The sequence below is a fragment of the Ursus maritimus genome, unplaced genomic scaffold, assembly GCF_017311325.1.
Source record: "Ursus maritimus isolate PB19 unplaced genomic scaffold, ASM1731132v1 scaffold_18, whole genome shotgun sequence".
In the NCBI taxonomy this organism is placed as follows: domain Eukaryota; kingdom Metazoa; phylum Chordata; class Mammalia; order Carnivora; family Ursidae; genus Ursus; species Ursus maritimus.
Window position 1 is genome coordinate 40,741,608 of NW_024424230.1, and position 24,702 is coordinate 40,766,309.

At 35.2% G+C, this 24,702-nt stretch overlaps 1 pseudogene; it reads right to left on the minus strand.

Moving 5' to 3' along the window:
* Positions 1 to 20,861: 20,861 nt before the first annotated feature.
* Positions 20,862 to 21,185, minus strand: LOC103664945 (annotated as a pseudogene).
* Between the last annotated feature and the right edge of the window lie 3,517 nt (positions 21,186 to 24,702).

Below are 24,702 nucleotides of genomic sequence, written 5' to 3' on the forward strand. Positions count from 1 at the left end.
GGATGGGAAGAGATTCCTGCAGATATTCACTGATAAGAAGATAAATGTCAATCTTCTGTAAATCAGGCATTTATAGGAAATCAGTCTCTCAGTCCTTAAGTTCTGTGCTTTTGAGGGTACTTGCATGAGACAGTCCATTTCATATCTGCCGGTTCCATTTTAAATTGATACCTTTCACACATTCCCTACCTTTTCAAAATGCTTGTCATTTGATGCTTGCCATAGTAGTTCTATCTCCATATTAATGCACCATGATACAAAACCAGCAATAAATCATTCAGAATTATATACCTCATAATAAGAATAACTGCATGTATTTAAGGAGTGATTTGTAAGTTCTAAAGGTCTTCTAAATTATTTTAGTTGATCCTTACAACAAACCATGTATAATTGGGAAGGCAGTCAGTTCATTGCCTATTTTACTCACAGAAGAATTTGGGATCCCAAAAACTTATTGCCTTGACACTGGTCATTGATTAATAGGGAACAAGACAGGGATCCCCAAACAATGGTTTGGCTCCAAAATCAGGGATGCCCTTCTTGTATCAGCTATCTGACATTAACCACATACATTTAAAAATAAAATGAGAAAGCTCTTTGTGGTTTTTGCCTACCTTTCTTGATGGGGGATAAAATTAAAATATCAAATTTGTGATGCATACGGTCAATTTTAAATAATTCAATGTTAAAAATTTCATGATAAATTTCCACTAAGATTTTGATAAAAATTATAGATCAGATATTGATGTAAAACATTGTTTCACAGTTAAATTATAAAAACAGGGTTGCCTGGGTGGCTCAGTCTTTAAGCGTCTGCCTTTGGCTCCAGTCAGAATCCCAGGGTTCTGGGATCCAGACCTGCATCTGGCTCCCTGCTCAGCAGGAAGCCTGCTTCTCCCTCTCCCACTCCCCCTGCTTGTGTTCCCTCTCTTACTGTGTCTGTCTCTGTCAAATAAAATCTTTAAAAAAAATTATAAAAACAAACAAAGTGGTATTTTCTGACATGGGACATAACAGAACATGGGTTTCTATAACTTAAAAAGTGCTGAGAATTTATACAGATTAATTATAGTTCTCTAAATATATACTTAATAGTACACTACTTCAGTATTTTATAAAAAGATACTATGTACAAATATTAGCTCACTTTTATACATTTTTTTAAAAGATTTTATTTATTTATTTATCAGAGAGAGAGAGACACACACACACAGCCAGTGAGAGAGGGAACACAAGCAGGGGGAAAGATTTTTTTAAAAAGTATTTATTTATTTATTTATTTGAGAGAGAGAGACAGACAGACAGACAGACAGCCAGCGAGAGAGGGAACACAAGCAGGGGGAGAGAAAGCAGCAGGCTCCCAGCAGAGCAGGGAGCCCAATGCGGGGCTCGATCCCAGCACCCTGGGATCACGCCCTGGGTGGAAGGCAGACGTTTAACGACTGAGTCACCCAGGCGCCCCTATACTAGATTTTAAACATTTTAAAGGTAAGATAAAAATGATATGTATGATGATAAATGAAAATTCAGTGGCAACATATTCACTTTTACTTAATATTTTACCACTTAATGTAAATAAAAAGAAGCTTTTCTCTTTCCTACTTCCAAAAACACATTTTGAAATACATGAACCTTACTGATGACATTTTTAGTCATTCTGGTGATTCTGAATTTCTTCTGTTAAAAAGAAACAGGGGCGCCTGGGTGGCACAGCGGTTAAGCGTCTGCCTTGGGCTCAGGGCGTGATCCTGGTGTTCTGGGATCAAGCCCCACATCAGGCTCCTCTGCTAGGAGCCTGCTTCTTCCTCTCCCACTCCCCCTGCTTGTGTTCCCTCTCTAGCTAGCTGTCTCTATCTGTCGAATAAATAAATAAAATCTTTAAAAAAAAAAAAAAAGAAGAAGAAAGAAATAGGCCCAAAATAGAGTCACTTACTTTAAGCCCCACCAAGACTTAATACCTAACCTAATTGCAGTTTCAGCCTTTTCCAGGAGTGGAATTTTAAACCAATCAGTCTGGAATTTCTCGATAAACCCCCCAGCCCTTCTCCCTATGGGAAGGTGACCTTGCCTGAAATAATCCTTTCTTTTCTTTTTCAAATAACTTCCTTGTCCCAATCCTTTCTGCCTATAAAATCCTTCCATTTTGTACAATAGCATCCTTCCATTTGTTAGGTGGGATGCTGTCTGATTCATGAATCATTATATAAAGTCAATTAGATCTTTACTCAGTGGAATTTTTGTTCTTTAATACTTGAGTTTCTGTAGTTATATCAACTAGAGCTGGGTTCATTGATTCTTTTCAAGTTAGCTGATTTTGTGGATTTTTTAATTCACAAAAGTGAATTTATTGCTTTTTAACCTTAAAAATCGATACACAGGTAACAAGACTAACACACAATAACCAAGTAGGATACTGTGATTTATAATTGAGATAGGTATTACTGAACCCAAGTCCAATCTGCTTCCCAAAGGTCAGTTCAGTAAGTCAAGGGACAAGTTATCCAAGCCAAGAATTAAGTGGTAACTTAATTCCAGAAAGCTAGCTACCTTGAGAAAATGGCAGACTGATGTATCAAATAAACATCTTACACCTTGGTGCAGGCAGAAGATTTTAAAGGAGAAAGGAAGGGGAAATAAGTCTCAAAGGTTAAGCAGATGAAATCAAAGGTTAATTATAACTCTTCAGAGGAACTTGTAGGCTCTAGTTGAGGTTATCTGTTTGTTTTGATCAAGTCCCTGGTTCTGGTCACATGATTGTCTTGTGCTTTTTTTTTTTTTTAATATTTTATTTATTTATTCGACAGAGAGGGAGAAAGGAGGAGAGGGAGGGAGGGAGAGAGAGAGAGCGCACAAGCAGGGGGAGCTGTAAGCAGAGGGAGAGGGAGAAGCAATCTCCCCAGTGATCAGAGCGCCTGATGTGGAGCTGAATCCCCGGACCCTGAGATCAGGACTTGAGCCAGGGGCAGATGCTAAACCAGCTGAACCACCCAGGTGCTCCCGTCTTGCGCTTTTGGATTAGTCTCAGTCTCATTCTTTTAGTTCCCTATAGAGCTTTAAACAATATTATTGTCTCCGTTACAGTTTAAGTTTTAGATTGTGTCTCAGTTACGTTCAGGAATGTTGACATAGCTTGATTTATGTTGTAGGTCAGGCTTTAAGTATAGATTACTTTACTTTCAAACACCAAGGCAGAAAAGAAGGAGGGGCCTTTAGAGCTGTTAGTTCCGCTACAAAAAAAGGTATTTGATCCTCAACCCTATTCCAGGCACGGAGCTCTTGAAACCCTCGGAATTTCCTGTGATAAGAGCAATAAAAGTGTCTTTTGATATGTTAATGAGTGACTAATGGAAAGCCTTTAGGCGACCTAAGGATGGAGGCTGGTTGCCAAAGGAACCTCATAAGATTAAGAGGCTGGAACTTTCACCACCTCCCTTCCACGAAGAGAAGAGGAGCAGCAGGCTGAATAAACTGCCCGTGTTCAGGTATTTAATCAATCGTGACTATCTAATGAGGCTTCCATAATAACTCAAAATGCAGGGTTCAAAGACCTCTGGGTTGGTGGACACAGAGGTGCCGGGTGAGTGGCACAGCTGGAGAAGGCATGAAGCTCTACGCATTTTCCTCGTATGTTGTCCTATGCATCTCTTCCATTTAGCCATTCCTAAGTTACATTCTTTTATAACAAACCACCATCTAGTAAGTAAAATGTTTCTCTGAATTCTAGCAAATCAGAGAAGCCATTCTAGCAAGTTAACCAAACCCAAGGAGGAGGTCTTTGGAACCTCTAGTCTGCAGCTGGTGAGTCAGAAGCCCAGATAATAATCTGGATTTTTGACTGGGGGGACAAGGCAGTCTCATAGGACTGAACCCTTAACCTGTAGAATCTGATACTGTCTCCTGGTAGACAGTGTCAGAATTGAATCAAATTGTACGACATAGCTGGTGTCTGGAGAGTTGCTTAATGTTCTGTGGGTGCAATTCGTCCCCTTTAGTGGGATTGGGAATCAGAACATCTATTTACCCCGAGGCACCTGGGTGGCTCAGTCATTAAGCATCTGCTTTGGGCTCGGGTCATGATCCCAGGGTCCTGGGATCCAGACCTGCATCGGGCTCCCTGCTTAGCGGGAAGCCTGCTTCTCTTTCTCCCACTTCCCCTGCTTGTGTTCCCTCTCTCGCTTGCTGTGTCTCTCTGTCAAATAAATAAAATCTTAAAAAAAAAAAAGAACATCTATCTACCCAGAAATTACTAGTTGAGGTAAGAATTTGTCATTTGAGAAGGTAATTCCATGTTTTATAATATGTAAAGAACATTAGTGCTTGACAATACTTTATAAATTATCTAACACCTTTCCTCAATTTCATAAAACTGAAGAACAATGAAGTTAAAAAATTTGATTGAGTTCATGCAACTGGTTAACGCATAAGCCAAAACTAGAAGCTGAATCCCTTACACCTCTGAATCCACTTTCCCCCAATGGATTTCTGCTTTCCAGTATGACCTCTACAACCCATTTTTGAGTGAGCATTCCAAAATATATACCGAATTAGTTCTTGCTTAAAAACTACAAACATTTTGCTTTTGCCAAATTACTCCCCATCATCTAATGGATACAAATGAAAATTCAGCATTGCATAATGGCTCTTCATCTTCTGACTACTTTTCTCCTCTGAATCTCTTCCATTTCTTCCACTGGTATTCTTAGCCTCTAGTAAAGGCAAATTATTCCCCAATCCCCAGGCATCCATGCTTTCTCTTGCCTTTAGGCAATTTGTTTCCTTTGTATAAAATACCCTCTCTCTCTACTGGTCCACAGAGGCTCTGTCAACCAGCAGCCCCAAGAAATCTTTCCTAATCACTCCAGTTTAGTTTAAGTCCTTTATGTGGTTCTGCTCTAAACATGTCTATGATTTTACTATGGCACTTATCATAGCGCTTTGTTTATGTTTGTATTGGTGTGTGTCACTTTTAAAACTGGGATCTCCTCTGGTATCTAGCAGTGGGCTACTGAATGAATCAATAATTTAACATGTGTGAAAGAATTTCAATCTAAAATGTAACTAGAAAATATGAAATGGACAATCTCATTCATCTACTCTCAGAAAAACAAAACTTTTAAGAACTGAGGTGAGGGACTGATTTCCTGTAAATACCTGATTTAGGGAAGACAAGAACTTATCTCCTGACCCAGAAACATCTGTCAAAATCTCTCTCCATCTTCAAGCCCATGAACTCACTGCTTGGACTCTAGCTAGACTCCCTCCCCCAACCTCCTATTGTGCACTCTTTGCTCATTAATACAGCCCACCACAAACCTTCAAAGGACTTGCCCATAGCTTGCTACGGTTTGTATGTCCCAAACTGCAATTCTTTGGCTATTCCTGAATCTCATCAATAAACTCAATTTCTGGTAATTTGAGCTTGCCTCAGTTTACCTTTTTATTTACAATGACACATGCTACACTATTTTGTCTCCTTTTCATCTTACTCTCTTAGTCATGTATGTGTTCTCATATATATGATTTGTGCATAAACAATCTTTGTATGAATACAATCATCAATTAAAACTAGGTATTACCTCTTACTGTTTACCAGGAACTGACTGCACTCGGAACTTTAACAATCTCATTTAATCTGCACAGCAAACTAATGAGATTGGTATTATTATGTCCATTAGACTTAAAAAAAAAAAAAAAAAAAAAAGCAAGTTGCCCAAGTCTCATGGCTAGTGAGAACAGACCTAGAATTGCCACCCAAGCCTGTTCATCACCAAAGTCTATGTAAAGAACCATGATATTACACTGCTTTTGTGGTTTGGGATGGTTTGGGATGGATTATAGGTCATAATTCCAAAAGCCTTTATAATACTTAGGAAACAAATCCCAATAAAATATTTTCTAAATTCATAGAAATATTTTAGGAAATACTGGATCTTCTTTTCAGTAGAAGAATACACTAAAACCTTTCCTCTGTAGTTCTTTTGAGAGTGGGTGAAGGCAGAAGATAGTTCAATATTGTGCACTGCAGTCTTAACTAAAAGAGAGGAAAAAATGCCCATGGTTAATACTGGAATATCATCAGAAAAATCTAAAGAAAACACACATTGTTGCTTACTCAGCATACTTGAAGGATTAAGCAAGGTCCTACTTGCCAACTTTGATACTGTTTCCTCTAATCTATCACTCACCTAGAAGCTGCTATGTTATGAATTTAAGCAATTTTCAACTCAGGTGGATAATACAACCCATGAAAACATATTTTTCATCTTTATTTAATGATTTATTCTCACTGAAAGTTTCAGAGACTTAAAAAAACAAAAAACAAAAACCCCACAAAACCCTACAAATTAACATATAAAAAGGAGAATTTTCCTTCTCTTCAGATAATTATGTGGCTGACTTGGGTCAAATGTTGCATGCTTCTTTTGTAGATGTAAATACACCATGATCTTGACTTCTCTGTCCCTGTCTCTTTGTGTCTATAAACACATCTGTCTCTTACTCTTTTACACGAAAGTGAAATTATACTGTATACATCAGCTCTGATGTTACAAGTGTTACAACAAAGGGTTATAATATGAAACAGCAATGGAGCCAGACTGTTCTTAGCATCTCTGTCAAAGGAGCAAGTAACACTCTCAGTACTTAGTATGCTCATCTGTAAACTGCTGGTAAAAAATAGACTGACCTTATTGGGATGCTCTAAGTACCTAAGTCCATATATACAAATTGCTAGAACAATTTCTAGCACATTTTTAAAAAAGATTTTTATTTATTTACTTGAGAGAGAGAGAGAGAGAGAGAGAGCACACACACAGGGAGCTGGAAAAGCCGACTCCCTGCTGAGCAGAGAGCCTGATGTGGGGCTGGATCCCAGGACCCTGAGATCATTACCTGAACCAAAGGCAGACGCTTAATGGACTAAGCCACCCAGGCACCCCAATTTCTAGCACACTTTAAACTTATTTTTTTGTCTCTTTACAGTCTACCATGGTCTTCTGAATTAGAACACATAGATGTACCTCATCATTTTTAGTAATTGGAGAGTATCCCAGAGTAAAGAATTACCATAGTTAAATACTCTTCAATTAAATGAAATGAAGTTTTCTAGTATTTTGCTTTTGCCAACCATGGGGTTGTAAACGTATTTTTGAAATTTTTTAATCTACTGTTTTTAAAGTCTGCAGGCTAGATTCACTGAAATGGGATTGCTAAATCAAAGATAAAAAATTTTTTAATTTACTTTGACGTTACTACCAATAGCAGTTCTATAAATATGCACAACTGTCAACATTTATGATTGCAATATTTTTTAATCTTTTCGAGTAGAATCAATGATTTTTATGGCTTTTCTTATAAATACCTATGTTTATTATTACAAATTCAAGTAGTATGGAGAAGAAAAAGGAACCTACTTTAAATTCCCTCACCTCAAAACAATTAGTTAATTACATGGCAAACAGACTTCAGGGGCGCCTGGGTGGCGCCTTCATTAAGCGTCTGCCTTTAGCTCAGGGCGTGATCCCAGTGTTCTGGGATCAAGCCCCACATTAGGCTTCTCCACTGGGAGACTGCTTCTTCCTCTCCCACTCCCCCTGTTTGTGATCCCTCTCTCGCTGGCTGTCTCTCTCTGTCAAATAAATATATAAATAAAATCTTAAAAACAAAACAAAACAAAACAAAACAGGACTTCAGACATCCTTTACTTCATATGTAAAAGAGTGATAGGATAGTCTATAAATATACACACAAAATCCTTAAAATGGTGACATTATACATACTATATCTAATTGGAAACTATTAAAGTTTATTTGAACTGAATAATAAAAAAAAATGAAATTGAAGAATTTGATGAGCTCCTGATAAATGGTTCTCTGTCACAAATGATACTAGTTCCTGCAGTGTATGTTAATTTTTTTCTTTTCTTTTCTTTTTTTTTAAGTTTTCCTAACATATGTTTGGAACATCTCCAACTTTAAGAGCCTTAATGGAAACCAGAGTACTCTTTCTTATATAAAACTTAAACATTCTGCATTAAGGCACTTTGAATGAAGAGCTACAAGGCTAAACAAATAAATAAATAAACGAGACAAAGGGAAGTTTTTCTGATTGTGATGTTAGCATCAGGAGTAGGGTGGCCAACTTTTCAGACACCCACCTGAGGCACAGTCATACTTGACTTTGTCCAAAAACCACAAAAATATAGTATATAATAAACATATATGTGCAATCACATTAACATGAAATACGAAAATATCCTTTTGAAATCATATGTTATTCTATATTTTTTGCTACATAAATTCTATTATTTAAACAAAAACAAACCCCACAAACTAGTTAGCAGTGACAATCAGTAGAAATCACTAATAGGATTATTTAAAACTATGTATGAGAAAAAATAGTATTTTATATTTCTTTTCATAAAACAATTTAACACTTTTTAAAGCTATTATATATTCAAATTGTATAGACAACATAACTGTGTACTTTAAAAAATACATACATGTAAGATTTTTTTAAAGGAGAATATAAATACAACAAAGCTAATTAAATGTATATTACCTATATTTTATTTTTAAGGGTGACTTTTTTTTCCTCTCTCATCAGTGATAGTCTGACTTTAAAAAATCATCTTTCAAAATAAAATATAGGTAATATATGTTCTTTGCTATTTCTGTTTCTTTTTGCAATATACTTCTCTGAAAATATACTTCCCTGCAATCTTTAGGCATTCTTCTTTTATGTGTTGTTGGTAATATCGCATATAGTCATACATAAAATTCACCTTATTTATTTTTATTTTTATTTTTTTAAAAATCTTATTTATTTATTTGTCAGAGAGAGTGCACAAGCAGGGGAAGCAGCAGGCAGAACAGGCAGAGGGAGAAGCAGGCTCCCTGCTGAGCAAAGAGACTGATGTGGGACTGGATCCCAGGACCCTGGGATCATGATCTGAGTGGAAGGCAGACGCTTAACAGACTGAGCCACTCTGGCATCCCCAAAATTCACTTTAACTATAGCTCTGCTTTTATCAAGCTGTATTAAACTGATCACTAGCATTATCTCAATGTGATGACATCAAACTAGTAGGTTCTCAAAAAAAGTGAATGAACATAGCATCTTTATTATTTTACTGATTTTACCGACTAGCAATAGGTTTTTATGCATGCAAAAATTAGTTTCTAGATCTCTAAAAATGGATATTCATTTTTTTTTATCTATAAGCTCATTTTCATAGATTACCTGCTGTCAAACAAGTCCCCTTCATTCATAAATTCATCAATAGGCTACCCACATGAAAATGCTCATCATTTTTAAAGACATAAGTCATAAAACAGAGACCACCATACTGGCAAAGGCCATCCTACTGGACAGAATCAAATGAGAAAGGCCATGTCACTCCACCAGTGTGACAAGGTGAAGTGGGATTTTTTTTTTTTTTAACAACTATCAGCAACCAAAAAACCATGAGATCTGCTGCAAATATATTTACTACTCATAGGGGAAGGTTTTTACATGAAACAGTAATTAGAGAAAATAAAACAATTTCATATTCAATGAATCAATTACACACATAGCTACAGTCTTTCTCTGTTCTGAGTTTTTGTTTGAAACCTTTAGTTAGATACTGATTTCTATAAACTATGTGGCTCCTTAAAAAGAGCAGTAATTATATGTTCTTAAAAGTAGAATACATAATTACTCAATTTGCAAGCATATTGAGTAAATTTTCACAGGTTTCCTGACTTTAGCAATAAAACTATACATTTCAAGAGAAATAAATAGCACAATAATTATATTCCTTTACAACAATGAAGGATGCTTTTAGTGTCTTAACTATTTTCATTACAAAGCACTTGGTATATACATGACAATTATAATCTTACCCATTTATATAGAAAACCTGATATTAGAGAAAGGTAAAGGTACCTACACAAAGCCACATGATTTTCAAGTGTCATATATTCCATTTAGTCAATATCTATTAAATGGATACTATATGTACATATACTTCAAGGACCTTCATACAGGTGATAAACAAGTTGGGCAAGATCCAGGCCTCACAGAATTTTGATTCTAGTGAAAAAATATGGTAGTGGACAGTGTCATAAAATAAATGACTTAATTATTTAATAAATATAATTTCATAATTCCAGATATACACAAATAAATTATAATGGATGCTGGGAATTATGTTACATTGGGTTATTAAAAGTAGGCTTCTCAAAAAAATAAAATAAAATAAAACTAGGCCTCTCTTTGGAGGTGTTACTTTGAGATATTGAGCTGAGACTTCAATGGAATATAAGCATCAAACCAAAGCATTTAATATCAGAGATTTCTTGTCAGAGGAAATGAGTTTGGCATGTTCAAACTAAACGTAGAGACTATCTGTGGCTGGATAAAATTGGGCAAGAGAGGAGGAGGAGTAGGAAAAAATAGGAACTGACTAATATACCTCATAACTAAGTTTGGAGAATCTCTTTTCATAAGCTCTTATTCTATTAGAAATACACACCTATTAATCATAACCCTCAACATTAAAAACAAAATCAAAACCTAAAAACATCTGCAAGGAACTTTTTTGTTCTTGTATTTATCACCTTTTGTCTCCATTAAGCTGTTACATTTTAACTTTTGCAGTCGAATACCGAAGGGGTCCTAGGTTTATCTCAATTAAATGAGAGACCTGAAAGCAAAGGTGAGTCAAGAGCAACTCAGGAATCCACAACACTGGATAATTAAATTTTAAGTCAGGGATACATAACCTTGAAATCTTGTTTCAGCACAATGGCTGAAATGCTGCCAGATCAGATGAAATTTATGTCTGCAAGAAATGTCCAGTTTTCATAATCATACACAAAACAATCATAATATAGTATTATTAATCTAAAGACAGGATACAGAAAGTATTATATTTGGTTGGGAAATAGGTCAATACTTTACTTGCCTTTATAATATAGTTATTTTAAGGAAAAAGATATTTTCTGTTAAGCCATCTGCATCCACCTTTTACTTTTCTTACTCTTGTGACACATTTCTTAACATCTTTATTGAGATATAGTTGACATTCAGTGAAATGCACATACTTAAACCTGATAATCTGATAAATTTTGACATAAATATACTTTGGCAAAACCAAGATAATGAACATATCAATCACTCAAAAAATCTCCTTAGGAAGTATAGATATGGAAAGTTGTAGCCTTACACTTCCTGATTCCAAGAATTACTACACAGCTACAGTAATCAAGACAGCATGGTATTGGTGAAATATAGACCTATTGTTCAGTGGAACAAAATAGAGACTTTAGTAAATGGAACTGCACATATAAGATCAACAAATTTCCAACTAAACTACCGAGACAAAACAAAAGGAAAATGAAATACTTTTGAAACAAATAATAATGAAAAGACTGGATATCCCAATGGATTAAAGGAAAATAACATGTCAATTATTACTTATGACAATCAATAAAAAAAATGAGTTAAAACTACAAAACACCTACAAAAATACTTCATAAGCTTGGAGTAGGCAAAGATTTCTTAAATAACACACAAAAAAGTGTACACCATAGGAGAAAAAAAGACACAACACTGAACTTTATAACATCTTTTTAAAAGCTACTGGTCCTTAAAAGACATCATTAAGAAAATGAAGTACAAGCTACAGAATGGGAAAAATAATATATATGTATCATTTTAATAAAATATATAATATTAAACAATAAAATAAACCTTACAACTCATAATAAGATAATAAGATAGCCTACTTAACCAAAAATATTTGAACAGAAGATGTATAAACATCAAGGAAGTATATAAACATTCTCTATAGTGTTAATCATTACTGAATTGCAAATTAAATATCAATGAGATAGCACTATGCAACCGTTAAAATAACTAATATTAAAAAGTATGCAACTATGTTAGAATCTATACACAAAGAGGGCCTGGGTGGCTCAGTCAGTTAAGCGTCTGCCTTTGGCTCGGGTCAGAGTCCCAGGGTCCTGGGATCCAGCCCCACATCTGGCTCCCCTGCTCGGCAGGAAGCCTGCTTCTCCCTCTTCCTCTGCCTGCTGCTCCCCCTGCTTGTGCTCTCTCTCTGTCAAATACATAAATAAAATCTTAAAAAAAAAAATCTATACATAAAAATACGGGAGTTCTGTTTCTGGTCTGCCAGAATATGCTCTAGCAGGAAAGATGACACTCACACAGGTAAGAACTATAATGAAAAAATAAATAAAGACCTACTTGAAGGCACTGGGGAATGAAATAAAGGAGGCAGATTTTGCCTTAACAGGGATTGCTGTTTTATCTGTCTCCTAACCAGAAAATAGGTCACAGTCATTGTTGTTTGTTATGGCCAAAAGTTTGGTAGAGACTCAATCCTGCTGGCCCAAAGAACCCTGGGTGGGAATCTATGACCATCGCAGTCACTATCAATGTGAAAAATAATAATGTATTATTTAAACGATAGGCTAATTATATAATGATATTATTTATATAATACTGTTATTTACATAATAATAACTGAGGGATAAAGAGAATCAAATCTCTGTATAAACTCTGCACAGATATTCGGGTATCAGGCTAAATCCTGAAACATGTATTCACTTAGCAAACAGCAAGCAAGTAAATCAAACTACAAACACGGAACCAAAATATCAGCTATAGCTCATGCAACTTGAGCCCTGCTAAACAAAAACCATCTACACTCTTGGGAAGAGTAAAACAGAATCCAATATTTCCACATTGTATCATCACAATGCTGAGGATGCAATCCAAATTTATAGTCATATGAAGTAATATTCCAAAAGAAAATTCAAATAATGGAGACCTGTAACAAGAATTCTTAGCAGATAATAATTTTAAAGCAACTATCTTAACTATGGCCAATAGAGTAAAGCATGATCATGATGAATAAAAGGCTAGGAAATTTCTATAGAGAAATAGAAACTATAAAGTTAAATTTTTTTAAAATTTTCATACTAAAAATAAAACACCTGGAATTACCCCCACCCCCCAAAAAAACCCCACAAACAACAGGAACAACAACAGTAACAACAACAGCAACAAAACTGGGCTAGCTGTGGCAGGCAGGATAATGCCACTTCCTCTCCCTGAAAGAAGTCTGAGTCTTAATATCCAGAACTGGTAAATGTGTTCCCTTACATGGCAAGAGAGGCTTTGTAAACATGATTAAAGTTATGGATCTGGAAATGGGGAAATTATACTGGATTATTTGAGTTGACCTCAATCTAATCACACAAGTCCTTAAAATCCAGGACCTTTTCTAAGCTTTTGCCAAAGAGAAATTTGATAATAGAAGAAGGGTTAGAGAAATGTAAATTTTTTGGCTTTGAAGATGGAATAAAGAGGCCAAGAGCCAAGAAATGTGGGTAGCCTATAGAAAATGGAAAAGGCATTAAGAATATGTTATCCTCTAGGCCTTCTTTAAAAAACTGAACCTTGTTAACATCTTGATTTTAGCCCCCGAGACCCATTTAACAGCAAATGGATACTGCAAGAAATTAAATGAATTTGAAGAAAGAGTACCAAAGTTATTTATTCGGAAAAATCTAGAGAGACAGGCGCGCCTGGGTGGCTCAGTCGTTAAGTGTCTGCCCTTGGCTTGGGGCGTGATCCCGGGGTCCTGGGATCGAGCCCCGCATCAGGCTCCCTGCTCTGCTGGGAGCTTGCTTCTTCCTCTCCCACTCCCCCTGCTTGTGTTCCCTCTCTCGCTGGCTGTCTCTCTCTCTGTCAAAAAAATAAATAAAATCTTCAAAAAAAAAATCTAGAGAGAGAAAAAAATATTGAAAACATGTACAGAGCCTCAGGGAATGTGACAAAGTATAAAAGAGCCTAACATAAATGTAATTAGATCCCCAGAATGACAGCAGAGAAAAAACTGATCCAAAAAATAAAATCTTTGAAGACAAAAATAGAAGCTCAGAGAACACTAAACAGGATAAATATAAGGAAAACCATACCTAAGCTCATCAAAGTCAAACTGCTAAAATCAACATGTAAAGATAATTTTTTTTAAGTAGTCTCTGTGTCCAGTGTGGAGCCCAACATGGAGTTTGAACTCATGACCCTGAGATCAAGACCTGAGCTGAGATTAACAGTCACAAGCTCAACCAACTAACCCACCCAGGCACCCCAAGAGAATATCTTTAAAAGCAACCAGAGGAAATGGCCCATTACATACAGGTATAGATTATTCAAAATACCCTCTGAATTCTCATCAAAAACAACAGAGGCCAGAAGACAGTGAACCAACATATTTAAAATTAAAAAAAAAAAAAAAGAAAAGGAAATAAAATCTGTGAACTCAGAATTCTGTACCCAATAAAACCAGCCTTTAAGAGTGAAAATTACATAAAAACATTTTCACACATTAAAAGAAACAAAGATATGTTTGTTGATAGCAAACCTTAACTAAAAGAAAAGCTTGAGTAAGTTCTTCAAGTTAAAAGGAAATGATGCTAGATGAAAACCTGGTTCTTCAGGAAGGAATAAAAAAGCACCAAAAATCATAATCTAGGTAAATATAAAAAAAATGAGAAAATAAAAAATCAAAACTACAGCAAAACAAATGCATCAGATTGGGCAAAATTAAAAAGATTTATAATCTTAACTAAATGAGATCAAAGCAGGCTTCAGGTTAGGGCAAATTTTGCCCACCACTGTGAGAATCATTTTATGAATACACCCTACATTCCTTGTGAATTAAAGGTTAATGGAAAAACAAACTATTTCCTGTGAAGATAATCCCTGTGTGAACTCTGGAGACTGTTCATCCTACTCCTTTAGGGTGGTGTGGTAGGCATCCCCAAAGATGCCCTCCTCCTTATCCCTGGAATTTGTGAATGTTTTACCCTACATAAAGAATGGGAGTTAGAGTTGAAGATGGAATTAAGGTTGCTAATCAGCTGACTTTAAAATGAAGAGGCTGTCCTTGATTGCCCAATTCAGCCAGATATAATTACATTTACTCTTAAAGGTAGAAAAAAATATTAAAAACAAAACCAAGCAGCAACAACTGCAAGAACCCCCAAACCCCAACTTAAATAAAAAACAAAATAATTATCATTATAGGAGCAGAAATTGAATTTAATAAGAGCAATGGGGTTAGAATCAAAAGGAAGCAGAGATCTAGTAGTGTGATGCTTGCCAAGTACCAAGGATTAAATATATTCCACTCAATGTGGGATAATAACTGAGAAAAACTATCCATGAAATCTGAAATTATATACTGAGACAAAATATTATTCAGGAGAAATAAATAAATAAAATAGTTAAAGATGTGAAAACATAGGAACATTTATCCAGAGACTTCTCAAATAAACATTTTTTTAAAGAAATAATTGAACAACAAAATAGAGAGTTTTCAGAAGTATGAATTGATAACTCAATAAATGATGAGTGCAAATACAGGGAAAGATATTGGGAAAATCAATGAAAAAGGTATTAAGATAATATTTAATAAAAGTTGTGTTTAGGCCAGCTATCAGAAAAAGTGTGCCTTAAGGGAGATGGAGTGATGGAAGACTTTCTGGTCAATATGCTCCTCAAGTGCTTTCATTTCCACTACAATGACCCTCAGAGTCCAGGTGTTCTGGATGGTGCAGCCACCAAGCAGGTGGGACACCTGAACACCGTCAGACTTTCCTGACATCTAGGAGAATGAGAAGATGACTGCACTGAGTAAGCCTTAAAGAAAGGTAAGTACGTAAAATAATAAGACCAAAATTACTTGTTATGAAAGTATAAATACATTTAAATAAAGTATACAAACTGGAAAATAAAGATCCAAAACAATTCCAGTATACTGGCTACTTATAAGGAATGGGGTGAAGGATCTTTGGGGAATTAAAAGATGCGGCTTTGTATATGATTGTTACATTTAATTTCCTAATGAAGTCTGAAATATGGCGAATGCTAATATCTGCTAAGTCTGGGAATATATTCCAGTGAGTTATGCTCTTATTTTATATATATATTTTTAAAGATTTTATTTATTTATTTGACAGAGAGAGACAGTGAGAGAGGGAACACAAGCAAGGGGAGTGGGAGAGTGAGAAGCAGGCTTCCCGCCAAGCAGGGAGCCCGATGCGGGGCTCGATCCCAGGACCCTGGGATCATAACCTGAGCCGAAGGCAGACGCTTAACAGCTGAGCCACCCAGGTGCCCCAGTTACGCTCTTATTTTAAAAGATAACAATGAAAACAAAAAAGAAGAAAACAAAGAATAAAATGTGAGTGGAAAAGTACAGGGTAGCACGTTTAGTACGTTAAAGGGGCTTATTAACGTTGAAGTTATTTTTCACCTCAACAAAGCACCATAGACAGAGAGGATAGCAGACCTCATCAGTTCAGAGAGAGCAGAAGAGCTTCTGCTTCTTTATCTAACTCTTGGCTACTAAGGTTCCTTACGATTTGTAATACATAGATCAAACACCCATAACTTACAGCAATCTGTTCTAATATTCACCAAAACTTGTCACTGAAGGCAGAACTAGCTACATAATCTGCAGGACCCATTGCAAAATGAGAATGTGGGTCCCCTTATTTAAAAATTATTAAAAATTTCAACGGGGCACCTGGGTGGCACAGCCTTCGGCTCAGGGCGTGATCCCGGCGTTATGGGATCGAGCCCCACATCAGGCTCCTCTGCTGGGAGCCTGCTTCTTCCTCTCCCACTCCCCCTGCTGTGTTCCCTCTCTCGCTGGTTGTCTCTATCTCTGTTAAATAAATAAATAAAATCTTTAAAAAAATAAAAAAAAATAAAAATTATTAAAAATTTCAAGATTACAATAGGATAGTATTCAATCAAGTGCAGGGCCCTTCTGAACACAAGGCCCTGTGAGACTGCGTGGGTCAATCAAAAGCCCAAGAAGCTGGCCCTGAATGAAGGCTTTATCACCTCCCATACTTCTAACTCAGCATGCTTACAAAGCTCCTCTTGCGTATGTTGCATGGACTCAGATGGACATTAAGTCGCTTCTCACCCATAATTTTTATTTCAGTAATCAAGCTGTAGTGGCAAGACTGAAGAGAGATGTAGGGAGCAGGTTACAATCAGGTTTACAGTACTTTCCTTAGTAGAGTTGATGGCCCTTTTCTCTACACTTTTCCTTCAACATTCTTCACAGTCCCCCTAAGTGCACTTTTCTAGATTTTTGTGATTGCATCCATCTGAAGAGCTTTTATTTTTCTGTTCTAACCACATTATAACCAAACAAAAAATAAAAACAATGCTCAAGCTGAAGATGAAATCAGAACTCAATTTAAAGACAGAAGAGGACAGAAGAAGGAAGGACAGCATGGCAGAAGATTAGAGGATTGCCATGGTAATTCAAAGTCAGAAGTCCTTTAAGCTAGAACCTAAATTTATGTACAAAAGCTTTAAATAAACTATCCAACAGTCTCTATGAATAGGTAGTTGTGTTACATTATGTGAAATGGAAGAGTAAATGTTATGCTTTTATTTTTGCTGTAAGTGACATACTGGTACACTACTACATGAAAAAGGAAATAACTCGAACAAAACTAATGAAATGAAGATCTGAAACTTTAAATGCATTTAAAAAACTATAAGAAGAAAGATTTTTGGTGAATAAAATGATAAACTACGGTGCAGATTCTTTTTATCATACTATGAAATAAAATGAAGTCTATTTTCATTCCCACTGTGAAAGGCACAAAGGAATACAGAACATAGTATTTAACTATATACCCAAACTTTTAAGAACGATGGGGTGAGAGAGAACTGCTAAGAAACCTGTGCTTATTTATTTGCAGTGGTATGCTTAGAGCGACTTTAACACTACTGTAGATATATTAAGGAACTAAGAAAATGAATAAACACATTTCTGTTATTACGAACGAGAATTTGGCAGTGTAGAAAAAGGAAAATAGAAATATGGAGTGGGAAAGGCAAGAAAGAACACGGAATCTTGAGTTGCAGTTTTAACTAGTGTTGTCTATGTAAACTGATTATATATTTTATATATATTTATTATATATTATATATTCAACAATTCTATTCAATACATGCTTTATGGTTTTAAGTATGAGACTATTTACTGTAAGTCCTCGCATCTATGGTGCTAGGTGAATGTGAGAAGGTGACAAGGACTGAAAATATTTTGTTGCTTAAAAAAAAAAGAGGAAAAAAAAAGGCTGTTGGTAAGCATTTTAAATGTCTCACTACCTATGACACATCATTGCTCTGTGGGTTTGTGTGCGTGTGTTGTACTGTAATTAAGTCTCCATGCAAAAAGATAAATACTCTGAATTCTAATATTGCTGTTATTTGTTAATGTATATCAGACATATAATTTATCTAGAAAGGAACAAGATCCTACTAAATATATATGCATGTTTTTAGGTTTATATTAAGGTTACTTTCATTAGAAGCAGACTGTTTTGGCATATTTGTAACTCAAAAACAAATGCTAAATAAAATACACAGATTTATTTTCTTCATTATAAAATGAAAAAATACATATAGACACACATCCTCATTGTTACATTTGTATCCATGCATGTATATGTATATGAATTTATGAATGTGCATGTGTATGTACAAGCAATCATTCTGTACTACTATCTGTTGAAAGGATCAGAAGCAAAGAAAACTCAATAGCAATGAATATAGCCACTGCCCAGATGTTAGTTTCTGGTGCCACTCTCCACTAAAAAGAACCAGAGTTTCTTGGATAATTTGCCAATTTCAGGGCTGGGCAGGGTAGGTATGAGTCTTGAATATCTTGTTTTGCCAGAATTTAAGGAAGGGTTAAAAAAAATAATAGGTTTGTGTCATAAGGACACAGGAGCTTGAAAAGGGTCCCATAGCCTAATAATACATTCACACATAGATACATACATACATACATACATACATATATACATAAAGATATAAATGAGTAAAATTAATAGGCTAAAGGAAAGCTTCTTGTTTATAGAATATTGACTGGTCAGTGGTACCTGGGAAATACAGAGGGAGTGCCAGAATTGTAAAATCAACATTTTGCCAGCATCTTAAAGATTGTCACCAGTGTTCTGACAACATTTTGCTAAATCTCATGGGAAATTTTGATGAGGAGTGAAATACTGGCATGGTTTTAAAGTATATACAGACATACCTTACCTTATTTTTCTTCACATTATTACCATTCATAGATTTTGTGTTTTTTACAAATTGAAGATTCAAGACTTCAGGGGTGGAAGTAACTGCAGATGTGGTGAAAATAACAATAGAACTAAAATTAGAAGTAGAGCCTGAGATTATCATGGGATCTCATGATAAAACTAGAACGGATCAAGAGTTGCTTCTTATGGATGACCAAAGAAAATGTTTTCTTTTTTTTTTCAGTTGAAAGCTACTCCTGGTGAAGACGCCATAGAGATTGCTGAAATGACTTTGAACAAAGTTATCAGAATAGTAAGTAAACCTGGTTGACAAGGACATGACAGGGTTTGAGAGAATTTATGCCAATTTTGAAAGAACTGCTGTGGCTAAAATGCTGTCAAACAGCATCACGAGCTACAGAGAGATCATTCTCGAAAGGAAGAGTCAACTGACATGGAAAACTTCATTGTTGTCTTATTTTAAGCAACCGCCACTAGCACCCCGACCTTCACCAACGACCACCCTGACCAGTCAACAGCCATCAACACAGAGGCAAAACCCTCCATTAGCAACAAGACTGTAACTCGCTGAAACTCAGATGATGGTGAACATTTTTTAGCAATAAAGTATTTTTAATTAAGGTATGTACATTTTTTAGACATAGTGCTATTGTACACTTAGTAGACTACAATACAGTGTAAACATAATTTTTTTATGCACTGAGAAACCAAAAACTTCATCTGACTTGCTTTATTGCAATATTCATTTTATTGTGGTAGTCTGGAACTAAACACGCAGTATCTCTGAGGTATGCCTGTACTCACAGATTGCTCCTTAATTGCAATATCAGAAATAGTAATGTACAGTGGAGAAACCAGAGAACAATTTTGAATAAGTGATCAAAATTAGGATCATCAATTAAGACTAAATGGAAATTGTGTACTTCCAGATGTGATACCTGAGGAAAGCATAACAGCAACTATACAATATTCTCACTAGAAATGTGTAAATGGAATCTACTTATGAAAAAATGTTAACTGACCTGAAATAATAACTCTTTTATCAAAAATTAAAAAAAAAGTGTTCTTCAAAAACATCAATGACATAAAAAACAAAGAATGTGGGAATGATCTAGATTAAAGGAGATTAATACAAGGCCCAATTCTAGTTAGAATCCTGAACTCGAGGGGAAAATAATGTAATAAGGCACACTGGTTCAACTTACAAGTTTGAAATAAAAACCGTACACTAGATAAATATTTTATTTCAAGTCAGAAATTAATTATATTTTAGTTATATATAATTATATCCTTATTCTCATGAAAAACACATTGAGGTCTTTAGAGACAGGGCAATGATATATGCAAATCAGAGATAATTAGACAGGTGAGAGACAGGGAGAGAAAGGGTTAGCGAGAGATAGGTAAATAGAGCAATGATAAAGCATGGGTGGCAAAATGTTGATAATATGAACCTGGAGCAAATGTTGTACAAGTGTTTTTTGTTGCCATACTTGTGCCTACAACTTTTCTCTAAGTTTTAATTTTTTATCTCATTTATGTATTTTTACTTGGTAATATTTGTATCACTGCACTGAAACTAAATTTTACACGTTGAATAGCATTAGTTTGGGTAACAATTATATGAGAGACTTGGAAATTATTTACATAATGAAAGATTTCAAAACTGCAGTGGAATGGGCAGCTTTAAATGAAGCCATTTCAATAATGATTTATTCCAATCACATATTCTGCAAGAATGTCACCACCTCTAAATAAGAAATAATTCTTGTGTCTAAAACTACTTTGGTGCCTCCATATTCTGGGAGAAGAACTTAATCTCCAGCTTTCACGATAACTGGCTGGATCTCTCCACCTTTTCCTTTAGAGCCTGACCCAATAGCTACTACTACTATTGCTTGCAATACTTTTCCTTGAGATTTTTCTAAAAGCATAATGCCTCCTTTGGTTACAGTACTGCCTGTACTCCTTTCAAGTGCAACTTGGTCAAAGAGGAAGAAACTTCCTAAATGCCTGTCTTGCCATGACTTCAGTTCTCCGCAGTTTGTACTCTGCTCTCATGGCACTGCACAAGCAAGGAGAAACCCTCCATCTGACCCCTGGGACACGTGAATGTGGGAAAAGGATGCCCAGCACACAGGCAGCTCCTGTAAATTTTAGTTTTCAAATAAAAAAAATTCAAAAACAATATTTACTTCAGCATTTCACTGTTCTGTTCATGATGTTTACAATATCTATGTCTTCTGAGAACTACAGCAATTCATGATTGCATGGAATCCACTAAAAGTTTACCTTCACACAGTATTATGTATTATAAAATGCATTTGGGGTCAGAATGTTCTAGATATGTCTAAAAAGGACTGATAACATCCTGTCTAGAAAACTAAGAACAGAACTGCTTAATATATATAGGAACTTTCATGACTTTTAATCTCAAATTTCAATTCTTTGAGCCTATATGATAATCTAAAGAAAATAGTAATAATTTAGTAAATGGAGTAATACTTCTTTTTAAGTGGATCATCTTAACTTAGTTATGTGAGTCTGGACCTCTGATGAATGAAGTAAAAAAAAATAATTAAATAAACGAAGAGATAATTTATGTTCATGGACAGAAAGACTCAGTATTGTCAAGATGTCAGTTCTTTCCAACTTGACTGAATATTCAGTTCAATCTCAATCAAGATCCCAAAAGTTTTTTAGTGGATACTGACAAGCTGATTCTAAAATTTATATAGAGAGGCAAAAGACAAAGAACAGTCAACACAATATTGAAGAAAAATAACAAAGTTGGATAACTTACATTTCTTAACTTCAAGGCTTACTATAAAGCTACAGCAATCAAGACAGTGTGGTATTAGCAACACATAGATAATCCATGAAAGAAAGTACTGATAAGCTGGACTTCATTAAAATTAAAAAAAAAAAAAAAAGTCAACTCTGTGATAGCAGAAGACGACAAACTACAGACTTTGAGGAAATATTTTCAAAAGACACATTTGATAAAGGACTATTATGCAAAATATACAAAGAATTCTTAAAACTAAACAGTAAGAAAATAAACACCCTATGAAAACTGGGCCAAAGACCTTAACAGATACCTCTTCAAAGATATGATCTGCATATGATAAGAAGCTCCATACACAATGTCATCAGGAAAATGCACATTAAAATGAGATACCAGTATGCATGTATAAGAATGGCCAAATTCTAGATCACTGACAACAGCAAATCCTGGGAAAGATGTGCAGCACCAGGAACTTTGATTTTTTTTTTTTTTTTTTTTTTTGGCGAAAATTCAAAATGGGAAAGCTACTTTGGAAGGCAATTTTGTGGTTTCTTGGAGGAGTACATATAATCTTACCATATGATTGAGAAGATGTACTCCTTGGTACTTACCCAAAGAAGTTGAAAAATTATGTCCACGCAAAATCCTGCATACAATGTTTACACCAGATTTATTCATAATTGTTCAAACTTGAAAGCAACCAATAGAATTCTTTTTATTTTTTTGAGGGGGAGGAGGGGCATAGGGAGAGGGAGATAATCTTAAGCAGGTTCCACACCAAGCGCGGAGCCCAACATGGTGCTCCATCTCACAGCCCTGAGATCATAACCTGAGCCAAAATTGAGAATTAGAGGCTTAACCAATTGAGCCACCCAGGTGCCTCTGCTACCCCTTTTTAAGACAATTCTTTAGTAGCCAAATGGTTAAATACACAGTAGTATATTCAGACAAGGAAATATTATTTAGTGCTAAAAGTACATGAGCTATCAAGCTATGAAAATATATGGGGGGACCTGAAATGCATTATTACTAAGTAAAAGAAACCAATCTAAAAAGACTATGTATATGATTCCAACTATATAAGATTTTGGAAAAGTCAGTGGCACCTGGGTGGCTCAATTGGTTGAGCATCTGACTCTTGATTTCGGCTTTGGTCATGATCTCAGGGTGGTGAGATTGAGCCTTGCAACAGGCTCCACACTCAGTGGGAAGTCAGCCTGAGATCCTTTCTCTCCCTCTCCCTCTGCCATTTTCCCCCTGCTCTCTCTCTAAAAATAAATAAATAAATCTTAAAAAAAAAAGATTTTGGAATAGGCAAAACTATGGCAATAATAAAAAGATCAGTGGTTGTTAGGGACTGAGGTGTAGGAGGGATGAATAGGCAGAACACAGATGTTTAGGGAAGTGATGATGCTATGCATGATACCATAATGATGGATACATGTGATCATTCATTTGTTCACACCCACACAATGTACAACACCTAGTGAACAATAATGCAAACTATGGCCTTTGAGGGATTATGATGCGTCAATGTAGATTCATCAGTTGTAACAAATATACCCTCTGTTGAGTGATGTTCATACTGGGGAAGGTAATGCATATAAAGGTTCAGAAGTATACGGGAAATCTCTGTATTTGTTGACAATTAAAAATTTTTCTAAAAAAGTCTTAATAGAATAACATCACATTTTATGTTGACTGAATACATCTCCATTAAATCAGCTTTCACCACTTATAGTCAACATTGTACTTCAGGTTCTTGTCAGGATTCCAGTTTGAAAAGGAAGAAAACAGTATTTGCAGATGACATGATCTTTTATATAAAAATATTTAAGGAATTCATATGCAAAGAAAACCTCCAAACAAACACTGTTAGAGCTAATAAATAAGTCCAGCACACATGCAAGATGTGCAATCAATATGCAATAATCAATTGTATTTTTGTACACTTCCAACAATGGCAAGTGTTGAGTACTTGCAACCTCCATTCACTATTGATGGGGAAGTAAAATGGTGCAGCCACTTTGGAAAACAGTTTGACAATTCTTCAGGGTGTTAAATACAATTATCATATAGACCACAATTCCATTCGTAGGTATATATTCGAGAGCAATGAAACATATATCCCCACAAATATTTACACACAAATATTATTAGCAGCATTATTCAGAGTAGCCAAAAAGTGGAAAAAAAAAATATTCATCAAATGATCAAAATGTGGCATAAAGACCACATATTATATGATTCTACTAATTACTAATTAATATGAAATGTCCAGAACAGGCAGCCCATAGGATAGAAAGTAGGTAAGATGATGCCAGGAGCTAGGGTTATGACAAAACAGATAGTGAATACTAACAGGATTTATTATTTTTTTGAGTGAAAAAAAATGTTCTAAATTTAGATAGTGTTTATGGTTGTATATCTAGAGATATATTAAAATTTGAATTGTACGCTTTAAAAGGGTGAATTTCATGCTATGTGATATCTGCTTTTTTTAAAGTGCTATCATTAATCATCTTTTATTCCTTAGTATTTTCTAAATCCTCTTCAGAAAATCTTTTCTGTAACTTAAGTAACTATTTTTCCATTTTTATTTTTGTTTTATATCTATGCTTAGCCTTAATCTATTGGCTTAACCCCACTTTTTAATTTATTTCTTCTTTATTTATTTAGAATTATTTGGTTATAATTTGCCCTGTTCTCCTTTGTTTACTACATAGAAATTATAACACGTTATGACAGCCTACC